The sequence below is a fragment of the Giraffa tippelskirchi genome, chromosome 3 (genome assembly GCF_054371585.1).
Source record: "Giraffa tippelskirchi isolate mGirTip1 chromosome 3, T2T-mGirTip1v1.2.pri, whole genome shotgun sequence".
Classification (NCBI taxonomy): domain Eukaryota; kingdom Metazoa; phylum Chordata; class Mammalia; order Artiodactyla; family Giraffidae; genus Giraffa; species Giraffa tippelskirchi.
The window spans coordinates 131,758,796-131,773,162 of NC_137277.1; positions in this window are offsets into that span (position 1 = coordinate 131,758,796).

A 14,367-nucleotide genomic window follows, 5' to 3' on the forward strand; every position below is an offset into this window, starting at 1 on the left:
CTGCAGGTAGAACGTTAAGGTTGTGTTTCTGGTCACAGAGATGTTTTCTAGATTTTGGAACTAGGTTGTTGAAAATATTCCATTACCTTTGTGTCTTCTGGTACCTGTATTCTTGCCAGTCAGAACACTGAGGAGACTTTCTTAAAATTCATTTGAATCTCAATCTAAAAGTTTGTTTCAGGTTCTAACAAAGAGTGGTAAATATGGAAATTGATATTTTAATAAATTAGTGCTGACAGAAAAGATGCCTGTCAAGTATACATCTCCTTTCCTGTCTGCTGTCCCCAGGCAACTGTAAGGCTCACCCTGCTCTGCTCACCTGAGCCTGGGGCAGGGCGGAAAGGGGGAGGAGCAGCAGGTGTGAGTCAGTGAGGATGCTGGCAGAGAGCCGAGTGTGTGGGGACTCTGGATGGACCAGTGGGCAGGTGGTTACATTGAAGTGGGCAGGGGGGCAGTGGGGGTCCTGCTGAGGTGGCCCTGCTGACTGCTGGCCCTCAGGCACAGTTCCTGATGATGGAAGATCTTAGCATCCTCCTGTGTATTGGAACCAGCCCATCAGAGCTGAGTGCAGCTCTGAGGTGATGTGCTACTGACTGGTCGGGTGGGAAGCTTTGCTATATCTAGAGAGTCTCCTCTGCGTTAGTACTGTGTAGCTGAAGAGAGTACTGGCCATGTCTAATCCTGTCACGTGTCTGGAAAGAGCAAGAATGACAGTGTGTGGGAGCACTGTTAGCATCCCTGCATTGGAGGGTACTTGGAGAGGGTTTATAGCTGAGCTGATAGACCTGTTTGGTGGAAGTAACAGAAGCCTGCTTGAGCCAGAGGCTCCGTTCTATGTCACTTTCTTTCCAGTTTTCACTCTGGTGACTCCCTGGGAGCTAGGATGATGGTGCTTGTGGCTGTGAGCGGTTTAGGGGGCTCAGGGTGGGTGGGTGGGAGCTACTTTTGTCCTCTTGCCATTGCCTGGTTGGTCTATGAGGATCTGCAATTTCTTGTGATTTGCAGAGTTCAGTTAGTGCTGAGCCCCTCATCTCCTGCCACCTGCGGTTGTCAGTGTTAAGAGCTAAGGTGCAGATCAGCTCACGTCCTAGCCCTCAGAGAGGTGGGGGAATGGAGAGCTGGCCTGGGTGTGTGGGTGGGATTTAAAGTCAGGTTGGTAGGTTTCAGTCTTCTCCCCTAGACTTTTCTTGAAAACTGGTGAAGTAGCACATGAAATCCTGTTTCTCAGGACCATACAAAGGTCATAGCATCTGTGTGCACAGGAAGGGCTCATTGTTCTTGCATTCCTGCCCTTGTGGAAACCCTGCTGAACAAAGGAATGATTAGATTCCTTTGATCTTGATAAATTTAGAAATACTCTTAGGTGCTTTCCTAAAATGTTGATGTTGTTTTGAGAAATTTTTTATTAAACATGTCTTATAGTCTCCTAAGTTTTTGTCTTTATCTATATCTACTTGTGCGGTCACAGATGTTCTGTGGACACTGGAGGGTGAAAGCCCCGGGGTGCCCCCTGCTCCCTGACTGCTTGTTCCTCAGCGTCTCATTTCTGGCCAACACTGCCTCTGTCTCCTCTTGGACAAGCCCTTGCAGGCTTAGACAAGTCACTGCAGAAACCTCCTCAGAGCAGATTATTTGGCAGTCATTTGCACAGAGGGAAGTTCTCTTGTTTTTCTGTAAGTCAGGCTCTTGAGAAGCCAAATTCTCAGCTTCTCATTGAGGGCAGGGACAGAAGGCAGAAAGTGAGGAGCGGAGGTGGTGAAGACTCGGCTGCCCCCTGCCACCCGAGTGTGCACGGTGTAGATGGAGGTGAGTGCCTGGCTTGGCTGCAGGAAGGGACATCTTCCTGGCAGTTTCTGGCAGATGGCTCCCGGGAGCCAGCAGGTGTTCAGACAGGCTCTGCAGGTGCTCTGTCCCTGGAGGCCCTGGCATTTCTCCATTGGCATCCTCACTCCCACGTGGACAAGACAGTCCTGGGCTCTCATCCCCGAGAGGCCGGGAGGGCTCCCAGTTCTGATCCGTTGTGCCCTCAGCGTTTTGGTTGCTTAGAAACCTGGAATCTTCTAATGCATAATACACATTCCATATTATTTGTTCTTATTCCTCTCACAAATGTAAACCTATGGTTCCTGAATGTTCAGAAGAATGTTGGGAGCTTTTCCTGTCTGTTAGGCTGCAGGATGAGGAAGTTTGTTTGGTTCACTGAAATTTGCCCTGAATTCTGCTGAATTCACATGCTGGCAGAGCTGTGATTGTCTCCAGCTCTGAGAGGTGGGATCTGCGAGTCACTTTATCACACTGATGGAGACAATGATTCAGTCCTTTTCCAGGGTTTTTATTCATCAGAGAAGCATTTGGGCGTAGACCTCTGCTCTTTAATCTTCCTGTGTGGATATGATAGACGGTTACGAGGACCTCACTAACTATTTTGTGTTTACTTTTTATATGTATAAAGCTTTGAAGTAGCTTTCAAAGTGTAATTTATTTTTTTATCAAGTGCACTATTCCTGCAATGTGTCCCACAGTTTTATATGACTTGTACTAGCAGCACTGCACTCACCTGTGAGTTGTTTGTACAATGAGATGACCGCTGTAGACATGACCACCAATAAAGCTTTCGTGAAACAGTTTTGTGAGCTGTTCTAGTTTCTTGGACATGTGATGCATGCCTACTGAGCTCTTCTTAGCAGAGCTGTTGGCAAGAGTCGAGCAGGAGCAGCACCACAGTGTGCAGCGTTCATTTTGGTGTGAGTGGTGTAAATCTGGATGTCGAGGCATTTTGAAAGTTAAGAAACCCCACTGGCCATCCCCAGCACATCCTGGGAAGAGCAGCATGGTGCAGGAAGAAGCCGCTCACTACCTTTCAGACCTAGTGGCAGCCATCCCGGTGCCACTGCCCGTGCACCCCCTTGCCTGCCCTGCGGGCCACACCAGGCCCAGGGAGGACACCTTTGAACTGAGAACTGACTCAAACCCAGCCAGTTGGGTTGTCCCACATGCCCCAAGCTGCAGGCCTTCCCACAAACCAAAGGCAGAAAGAAGTGGGCAGCTGGGGGAGATTGGACCTCCCAGGACTCTATCCAGGAGGGCACATCCGCCCCCAGGTTCCAGGGTCAGGGGGTGAAGCCAGGTCCCCAGAGACCTGGATGGTCTGCTGTCTCAGCAGCCCTGATTTACCTGCCAGGGTCCTGGGTCCTCCCTCTCCCCCTAGCCCAAGAGTGAAGCCCATTCTGCCTAACCCAAAAGGCAGACAGGCAGGGCTTTGCTTTTCTGAGCCCAACATGCTTGGGTGGACAGACAGCACCCAGTGACTGAACATCTCCGTGTCAGGCTATCTGTGCAAGGGTGTCACGTCCCCACCAGTAACACCAAACCTCCCGCCACCCACTGACACAGGGAAGCCCTTTCAAACCTACTAGTGGTGACCAGCAGACACCATTGCTACAGAACACACAGCAAACAGCAGGCTCCAGGCATCAGACCCCGAGCCCTAAGTCTGGGACATCCAGTGGGAGGAGGAAGCCTTTAAGAGCTGAGTGGGAAAGCTGGGTGTGGGGACCACTGTGCAGAAACCACGGGGCTGCTGGGTTGTTCTGGCATGTGTCCTGCTCATCACCAAGTTACGGCAGCAGGGGCCTCGGAGGGCTTTTGCCCTCTCCACTTAGGACCCAGGGGTGCTGAGTGGGATGCTGAGCTGTCCCTCTATCCTGCCCCGCCGAGGGTGGGGACCAGGGAAGGTTCATGAGATACATTTTTCTCTCCTCCCATTTGGCCACAGACCCAGAGGAGACTTGCAGGCCAGCTGCTGTCCCAGGCTTGGGCTGCAGTTGAGGGCGCAGAGCGGGGCCTGGGAGGCCCTAGAGGCAGGCAGTGTCTAAGCCGAGGTGGCCAAGGGGCAGGGAGAGGCAAGGAGAGGCCTGTCTGGTGGTGACGCAGAGAGAAACTGCTCTGTGGTCACCCTTTTGAGAGACAACCCAGCCTGTGGGTCAGCAGCATCCATGGGCAGTCAGGCCAGAGGCCCAGATGGACCAACATTGGAAAGAAGCTACAGGAAGCCCCCAGCCCATCTCCCACCATGTACGATGGAGCCGTTGATGCCATATGCCCCAGGAGACACAGACGGAGTGTGGATTTGGACAGATTGAGCTCTCTGCGAGGACTGGACATGCCCACAGATGTTCTTGCACCAGGAAGAGTTTCACAACAGCTCAGGCTGGGTGTGGCCAGGAAAGGCTCACTGACCGTGAACAGGACGGCTGCATGGACTCATGCTTTCAGAACCACGGGGGACCCAGAACTCATCCCATCCACCCCTTCCAAAGGCACACCAGAGCGTCCGTGCCCTCACCTGCCACTGAGGATGCCTGGCCTGTGCAGCATCCCCACCAGCTGCCCTCCTGCATCTGTTTTCAGTTGAAGTCCTGCCTCCCTGATGGTACAAGTTTCTAGAGATTTGGTCATCCCCCTGTTACTGGTACAGGGAGGAAGATGCCCTTACAAATGGAGATTTCCCTTAGAAATGTCCATATTCCTTACCAGAAGGTGACTCCTACTTGCATTTTCAGAGTTTCCCAAATGTCTGCTGTTTCTTATAAAATAACCAAATAACTAATATGCCCAAAAGACGTATTTTGGGGTGGAAAATCCTGCTCTCCTACACCTTTTGCTATTGTGAATAAAACTGCTGTGAACACGCATGTATGAGTGTCTGTTCAAGTCCATGCTTTCAAATCTCTGGCCAATAAACCCAGAAGTAGAATTGCAGAACCATTATGTCATTCTTTTTGAGGAACTGCTAAACTCATTTCCACAGCAGCTGCGTCATTTTACGTTCCCATCAGCAATGCACAAGTGTTCCAGTTTCTCCACATCCTTACCAATACTGTTCTCTGTTTTAGTTTGTTAGTTTTTTTTTATAATACCTGTCCTAATGGATATAATGGAGAAGGAAATGGCAACCCACTCCAGTGTTCTTATCTGGAGAATCCCATGGACATAGGAGCCTGGTGGGCTACAGTCCATAGGGTTGCAAAGAGTCAGACACAAAAGTGATATCTGATTATAATTCTAATTTTTATTTCCCTGTTTATTAGTGATGCTGAGTATCTTTTCATATGTTTATTGAGTATTTGTATGTATTCTTTGGAGAAATCTCTATTCAGATTCTTTGTCCATTATTAAATTGAATTGTGTTTGTTGAATTTTAGGAGTTCCTTATATATCCTGGATTTTAATCTCTTACCAGATATATGACTACAAATATTTTCTGTCATTCTGTGGAATGCGTTTTTGCTGTGTTGAGAATGTCCTGCTATGTACATATTTTTAAATTTTAGTGGCCTGATTTATGTTTTTCTTGTGTTGCTGGTGCTTTTTGAGTGTCACATCCAAGAAATCATTGTCAAATGCAGTGTCATGAAGATTTCCCCCTGTATTTTCTCCTAAGAGTTTCGTAGTTTTTAGCTCTTTTATGTCTTGATTCATTTTGAGTTAATTGTTACGTGTTGTGTACGGTAAGGATCCAACTTCATTCTTTTGCTGCGAATATCCAGAGATAATTTTACTTCTTCCCTTTGATTTTGGATGTCTTTTTTTTTTTTATCTTGGCTAATTTCTTTAGCTAGAACTTCCAGTATTCAGTAGAAGTGGCCCCCCAAAAAGGGCATCTTTGTTTTTTCCTGATCTGATTAGGTTTAGATGAAGTCATGAGAGTGGAGCCCCTGTGATGCGACAGATGCAGTTATAGAGAGAGGAAGAAACACAGACACCTATCTCTGTACACGTGCGCTGAGGAAGGGGGCCCTTGCCTAGCATTCGGCTAGGCTGGAACACTGCTCCCAGCCTCCAGAACTGCAGGAAAGAAATGCTTGCAGTTTAAGCTACTCAGGTTATGATCGTTTGTTAGAGCAGCCTTAGGTGACAAGACAAAAAGCCTTCAGGTTTTCACTGAGCATCATGTCAGCTGTGGGCTTTACGTATCTGGCCTTTATCACGTCGAAGCAGTTTCCTTCCATTCCTACTTAGCTGAATGTTTTTATCATGAAAGAGTATATTGAGTTTTGTCAAATGCTTTTTCTGCATTGATTGAGATGACCACGTGTTTTTACTTTCTTTCATTTTGTTAATGTGGTGTCTTACATTCACTGGTTTTCATATGTTGAACGTTGCATCTACGCCTAAATCCCACTTGGTCATGATGTATAATCCTTTCAACATGCTGCTGAATTCAGTTTGCTGGTATTTTTAGTGGGATTTTTATATCAATATCCATAAAAGATATTTGTCTGTAATTTCCTTTACTTGTAGTGTCTTTGTCTGGCCTTAGGGTCCTGAGTTCTTGACGTCAACTTCCAAATCCCAGATCCTTCATTCATGTGCTAATCCCTGAAACTTGCATCATGGAGATGCCAGCCTCTGAGCCAGCACTCACTGCAATTTTGGGGGGCCCAGCCCATGGGGGCTCACGAGACAGGAAGATACTGAGAAAATAATTCAATCTAGAGGTTTTCAAAGTTGAGTTCAGGGAACCTAGGGTTTGGGAAGTCAAAGCTATTGGTATAATAATGTTGAAATACATTTTCCCTTTACCATGTTGATATTTGCACCAATGGTGGTAAAACCAGGCACCTTGAGAAGATCAAGGTTAATGACACCAAAGAGTATGAGAATTTCACTGCTACTTAGTGGGGATTTGGGGGAGCCTGAAGTGAGGGTGTGGGAACTGACATGGCTCTGAAAGACCATGGAATTTAAGTCCTAAGGAGTCGAGATAGCTGCTAGAAGAAATGTGTGTAGTTTTCATCCTGTTCTCATGTTGCTTAGATGGCAAACAAAAGAGATTTCCTTGGCTTAACAAGCATCCTCATTCATCAGTTATTTCTTAGGGGATGTGGGCTTGGTGTGACAAGCACCATCCATTCCCCTGGGGGAAATGAGTCTTTCCCTGGCTTGTGCAGGTGTGTGCATGCCTGCCTGTGCGTGAGTACGTGTGTGGAGGGGATAGGTGGGGTCTGACCCCTTGGAAGCCTGGTGCCTTGTGAAGAGAGCAGACGTGATCATGGTGGCAGAGGACAGTCTGTAAAGCAGCTGAGGATCCTCGGGGGCCAGAGGAAAAAACAATCTGGGCTGGGGAGGCACCACTTGGCTTTATTGTAGCGGCAAAGTTACTGCCAAATGGTGGAAGCCACTCAGTTGTCCATCCATCGGTGGATGAATGGATAAACAAAATGTGGTCTGTCTCTACAACAGAAGAGCATTTACCCATAGAAAGGAATTAATTGTGTGCTGCAACATGGGTAAACCTTGAAAACATCATGCTATGTGAAAGAAACCAGGCACAACAAGTCATATGCTGTATGATCCCACCAATATGAAACGTACAGTGCAGGTAAATCCATACAGATAGAAAGCAGATCAGTGGTTGCCAGGATGTTGAGAGGAATGTGCTTAATACATGTAGTGTCTCCTTTTGATACCAAAAGCTTGGCCTCTGTGCCAAACTGAATCTCGAAGACAGAGTTTGGAGTGAAGTAGAAAAAAAAGTATCTTTATTGCTTTGCCAGGCAAAGGGAGTCATGGCAGACTCATGCCCTCAAAACTGTGTGTCCCAACCTGAGGGGATTTGGTGAGGAGTTTTATAGCAGTAGTTCAAGGGCAGGGTTGCTGATAAGGATCAGGGTGTGCGAAGGGCCTGCTCTCCTTTAATCTGGTCTCATGTGGTCTCCTGATGAGCTTCTGTGATTCTTGAGGTTATCAAATTGTGGCTTCTCTCTGGAATGAAGAAGGCTTCATTAGGTAGTTAGCATCTTCCATCTGTTGGGGGTTTTAGTTCTGCAGAAGAGCTGAGATATTACATGTGTCTCTTCAGGTGAAAGCAGGATCCTGTCCCAGGTCTGCCCTGTTGTCTCTTGGCCACTCCGCCCTTATCTCTGCATCCCCTCCCTTCCCTGATTAGCAACTGTTTGGACCTGCCCTTTGGAACTCAGGGAGTTCCTCAGTGGAGGCTGGAAGCAAGAAACGGGGGTACATAGAAAGGCTTCCATACCCGGGAGCCCCACAGGGTCCTATTCGGTTTCACTTTGGGGACCCTGAAAATGCTGGCACTAGATAGAGGTGACAACTGCACTGCATCGTGCATGTACTAAATTCTGATGAATTGTACACTTTAAAATGGTTTATTTTACACTATGTGAGTTTCGTAAAACAAGAAGCACTAAAATAAGGAACACTACCAGGAATAAAGACAGATAATACATAATGATAAAAGAGTAAAACTTCACCAAGGAAACATAAGAATCTTAAATGACTATGCACTAAACAACAGAGCCTCAGAATACGTGAAGCAAAACTAATAGAAGTGCAAAGAGAAATATATAAATCCTCAATGAAATCCAGAGATTTTAATACTTCTCTAATGTAAGTGCCTTACAATTCACTTTTTAAAATTTTAAGTGTCTGACATGAAGTTTTTCACTGCCAAGGCATCCATTTCAAAGACACATTGCAAGCTACACAGATAAAGAACCAGGCCACCCCACCCATGGAGTTACCCTTCAGAAAGCCCTGGGTGATTCAGATAACTGGCCTTTGGGTGACACTGCTTTTCCCTTTTCATACTTTTATTCCTGCTCTTATGTTTTAAGTTCATCAGTAGGAGTAAACACATAAAACCCTAGCCCCTGCCCCCAACCTCAAATCTAAATGAATTTAAAAGATTCAAATCATACAAAGTATATTGTCTGACTGTAATGGGATTAAGAGGCTTCCAGGGTGGCTCAATGGTAAAGAATCCACCTGCCAATGTAGGAGATGTGGGTTTGATCCTTGGGTCAGGAAGATCCCCTGTAGAAGGAATGGCACTTCAGTATTCTTGCCTGGAAAAACCATGGACAGAGGAGCCTGGTGGGCTACAGCCCGTAGAGTTGCAAAGCACACACACATAATGTAACTAAGCAACTGAGCACACACACATAATGGGATCAAACTAGAAACCAATGGCAGAAAGGTATCTAGAATATCATCAGGTATTTAGGAACTAAATAGCCCACTTCTAAATGACTTAGTGGTGAAAAGAAGAAATCAAAAGGGAAATTAAGTGTTTTTAATTGAATGAAAATAAAAACAAAACCTCAAAGCCTGCTGGCTACAGCTAAATTAGTAACAGAAAATTTATACCACTTAATGCTTACACCAGAAAAGTTCTCAAATCAATGACCCCAGATTATACCTTAAAAAGAGTAAGAGAAAGTAATTGAGTCCAAAGTAAGCAGAAGAAAGAGCATAATAAAAAGCAGTAATCAATGAAAATGAGAACCAAAAAATATAACAAGAGGAAATAAAAGTAACCAAAAAGTGGTTCCTTGAGAAGACCAATAAAATTAATAAATCTCTAATGAATAAAACAGAGGAAAAGGGAGAAGTCAAAAATTACAAGTAGAGGGGTTGAAACAGCAGGACCCTGTGGAGCTCCTGGTACAAACCCTTTCTGTGTCTCCTGTTCCTTGTTGATGCTTAGTTGCTCAGTTGTGTCTGACTCTTTGCAACCCCGTGGACTGTAGCCCGCCAGGCTTCTCTGTCCATGGGGATTCTCCAGGCAAAAATACTGGAGTGGGTTGCCATGCCATCCTCCAGGGGAATCTTCCCAACCCAGGGATTGAACCCAGGTCTCCTGTACTTCAGGCAGATTCTTTACCATCTGAGCCACCAGGGAAGTCCTTCTTGTTTACAGGGAATAGGTTTTAGCCTCCATGACCTTCCCTGAGTTCCAGAGTGAAGTCACTCAGTCTTTGCGACTGCATGGACTGTAGCCTGCCAGGCTCTTCTGTCCATGGGATTTTCCAGGCAAGAATACTGGAGTGGGTTGCCATTTCCTTCTCCAGGGGATCTTCCCAACACAGGGATCAAACCTGGGTCTCCTGCATTGCAGGCAGACTCTTTACCCTCTGACCACCAGAGTTTCAGGCCACCAGCAAAGGTTGAGTTCCAAAGGGCAGGTTCAAACGTTTGGTAATCAAGGAAGGGAGAGGAAGGTGAGACAGGGGAGGAGCAGCCAAGAAACAAAAGTGCAGCCTTGGAGGGCAGGGTCCTGGTTCCCTGTCAAGGGATACACATAACAATATGTCTGTGAGTTCTATAAGAACTAAGGCCCCCACCAGGTAAAGGGTGGAATGATGATGTTGATGCTCCTGATTTAAATCTATTGAAGCTTGGACTTTGTCGATCTTGGTCCCAGTTGTGTGCTGAATTCTCTTCTGCTCAGTCCCCCTCATGAATATGCCTGGACCCTTAGCTTACAAATTCCCCAGTTTTGCTATTTGGGAAGACACTGCTTTGAGAAAGATCCCTGGTGTTCTTACTTGCTGCAAGTAATAAATTTTATCTTCTCCTGAGCTTTGGTTTGGTCGTGTCTATTGGCTTGATACCCACCAAGAGGCCAACCCAGTTTCTGGGTAATAAGATGACATTACAACAGAATCAGTAGACCCTATAGGGTGATAAGGGAGATTATATGAAATAATGTGTATGAAAATTTGAAAACTGTAAAGCACTATAGAATTTTAAAAGAATCTTTCATTCAATAGAAAAGATTAAAAAAATAATTTTAAATAATAAGGGAATGTTATGAGCAACTTTATCCCAATAAAGTTGACAATTAAGAAGAAATGGACAAATTCTTTCAAAGACACAAACTACCAAACTCATTCAAGAAGTGGATAACCTGAGTAGTCATATAGTTATAAAAGAAATTTCAGGAAAAAAAAAAAAAACCTGAGAAAATAAGCATCTATGGTAATATACAATAATAGTTCAGTTCAGTCGCTCAGTCGTGTCCGACTCTTTGCAACCCCATGAATCGCAGCACGCCAGGCCTCCCTGTCCATCCATCACCAACTCCTGGAGTTTACCCAAACCCATGTCCATCGAGTCAGTGATGCCATCCAACCATCTCATCCTCTGTCGTCCCCTTCTCCTCCTGCCCCCAATCCTTCCCATCATTAGGGTCTTTTCCAATGACTCAACTCTTCGCATGAGGTGGCCAAAGTATTGGAGTTGCAGCTTCAACATCAATAGTAGTAGATGAAATAAGCCTTGTAGAAGTTGACTGCTGGTATTTCTAATTTACAGATGATAAAACTAAGACCCGTTAGTGCTGTGTCACATTCTCTGAGATCTCAGTTAGGAAAATATCTAAAATTCACATGTAGCTTTCATCAGTCAGCTCTTAAGCTCAGGCTTCATTGTCTTAAGCACAGGAATCAGCAGACTTTTTCTGAAAAGAGCCAGATATATATATTTTAAGCTTTGCCACCCATATTGCCTCTTGCAACTACTGTCAGTATAGGACAAAAGAGCTGTAGACAACATGTAAATGAACAAACAAACTGCAGTTGTAGTTAAATATCTTCCCACAAAGAAAATCAGGCCCAGATGGTCTCACTGTTAACTAACATTTAAGGAAGACGTAACTCTCATTCTATTGTTGTAGCTTCGCAACAAATGGGAGAGGGAATACCCCCAAATTATTCTATAAGACCAGCATTTCCCTGTTATTAAAACTAGACAAAGACTTAACAACAAAAAGGAAACTACAAATCAACATCTTTTACAAGCGTCGATACAAAAATTCCTAACAAAACTTGGGCAAATTGAATCCAATAATACATAGTACTCTTGCCTGGAAAGTCCCATGGATGGAGGAGCCTGGTAGGCTGCAGTCCATGGCATCTCGAAGAGTCGGATACGACTGAGCGACTTCACTTTCACTTTTCATTTTCGTGCATTGGAGAAGGAAATGGCAACCCACTCCAATATTCTTGCCTGGAAAATCCCAGGGACAGAGGAGCTTGGTGGGCTGCCGTCTATGGGGTTGCACAGAGTCGGACACGACTGGAGTGACTTAGCAGCAGCAAAAGAATATGGCATAATGACTAAGTAGGATTTATCCCGGAATGAAAATCCATCAATGTAGTTCACCATTCACCCATTTCAGGCCAGTGAGATGGGCAAAGTCTGCTGGAGGGCTCCTCAGAAGGGCTCCCTTGTTCCCAGCTGAGAGCTGGCGAGGAGATGCTGTTTTTCTGACCCGGTGTCTGAAACAGTGGTGGCCTCTGGGGATGAGGCTGAGGATGAAGCTACCACAGAGGCAGCAGCAGACAGACAGAGCCTTGATGAAGTCATCAAGCTGCTGAATCAATGGGCTGAGAAGTCAGTCCTACCCCAGGACTTAGTCACTTTACATAAGACACTTCATATTGTTCTTGCTTGAAGGCAACACAAACACTGGAGACGTATAACAAAAAGCTTGAAAATCCCAATCTTTTCTTGAGCTCAACAGAAAATTCTCAAAAAGACCTGAAAGATGAGAAATCTATGTACTCAGATATGTCAGGCTGAGGCTCGCCAGAAAGATTGGGAAAATGGGCAGAATCACATCCTATTTCAAGTAACTGTAACCAAAGCAAACTTCAGAAATCCATCAAAGAAAGATCAATTGTAGACAACACTGGAAGATGCTTTGAAGGACAGTCCCATCTTGAGGGAAGAATGGCGAGGAGGGGGCAGCTTGGAGTGGGATGTTAGGACAGAGACCTCCCAGAAGAGGAGCTCTTGTTCAAGTTCAACCTTTATTGGAAAACTGTTGTGAAAAAGAAACAGGAAGACTTCCCTGGTGGTCCTGGTGGTCCAGTGGTAAAGAATCCGCCTGCCAGTGCACGGTACACTGGTTTGATCCCTGGTCTGGGAAGACTCCACACAGCATGGGACATCTGAGCCCATGCACCACAACTAGAGAGTAGCCCCCACTCACCACAACTAGAGAAAGCCCACGAATAGCGATGAAGACCCAGTGTGGCCTAAAATAATTTTAAAAAAAACGAACTCATTTTTTAAAAATGAGAAAAGAAACAGGAAATGGAAGGCACACTAAATTACCTGAAAAAGATAGAGTAACGGATCACATCGAGATCATAGTAAAAATGTCCAAACTGAGAAACCCCTGCTGCAGTCAGAAAAGTCACATTTAGAGGAGACAGAAACCACGCCAGCGGAAACTTTGAGTCCTTCCTAGGCTTACTGAGAAAAAGAGGAATTTTCACCAAGTAGCCAATCTTTCCAAAAGCAGCTCTGTTTCTGCCCTCCCAGGGCACCTTCAGGGGAGCCAGGAATTGCACAAGTCATGATGGTAAATAAATGTGGGGGGTCTTTTAGAAAGGGAGCTGTCCCAAGGAGGCTGGGGGGCCCTGCAGGCTCAGAACTGAGGGGTGAGATGGGGCTTCGTGCCATCTTGCACTTCCTGCCAGCTTGTCAGTTCATTACAGAGATCCAGACACAGTTCGAGAGGCCCTGTGGATGGTCTTGTTTCTCAGGTCTGTAGGAAAACCTCCCAGGAGGGGCTCACCTGCTCCCCAGCTGGAGAGGAGGGCAGGGCAGCCGATGCCTGAGTGATGGGAGACCCATCCAGCCCCGAGTCCCAGCAGCAGCCAGAGCGGCTCGCTGCTTCTGCAGGACTTCCCATCTGGGCTTGTCTGCCCGGTGGTACGGCCTCTTCATCTCCCTTGAGGTCCCCAACTTTCCCACACTGTGTGGGCCTTTGACCTGAGCCTGTCTGGCACATCAAAACAGCAGGATGGTCCCTGAGCCAGAGAGGTGCAGTGGGTCCCCATGAGGGTTGGGAGGACGCCGGGGCTGGTCTGGATCCATGCACCACCCCTGCACTGAGGCTCTGTGGTCCTGATCTCACTGCTGGTGCTGCTGGGTGGGAGGCTCTCTGAACCTGTGAGAGTGCCACTGGGGTTGCTCAAGGGGGTGGGGAGCAGCATGGCTTGGCCATGGCCAACAAGTGAATGGGGCCCCCTGGGGCGGTGGCTGCTGTGTCTGGACCAGCTCACTGGCCTCCCGCAGGCTGACACTACGGTCAGACCACAGCCCCCCACACACTCCCCCTACCCTGCCCCTCCAACATCTCCCTTTGGCTGAGAGGCCCTGTGTCCCTCCAGCAGAGGCTGCTCTGCCCAGGGAGATGGTCATGCCAAGAGGGCCCTGGGCTTAGCTCCACTGCCGGAGCCTGGATAAGACTTTCAGACACTGATTGGTCTCTTGGGAGTTGAGATGATGAGGGCCGAAGATCTAGAACCATGTCTGCATGAGGTCAGTGCTGCCCTGTGACTCCATGGTTAAACACACGGTGAGGCTCCCGGGCTGTGCCTTGCACGGATGTGTCATGGCTCCGCCAGCCTTGATCCATCTCTTCCTGAGGTCTTGGGACCTTTGCTCTGCCCGCTGCAGTTGCCGAGCAACTTCTCTGCAAGGGGCTCTGGGTGCTTCTCACTACCCTTGATCACCCCCTCCCCACCTCTCTTATCTGATTCTGCT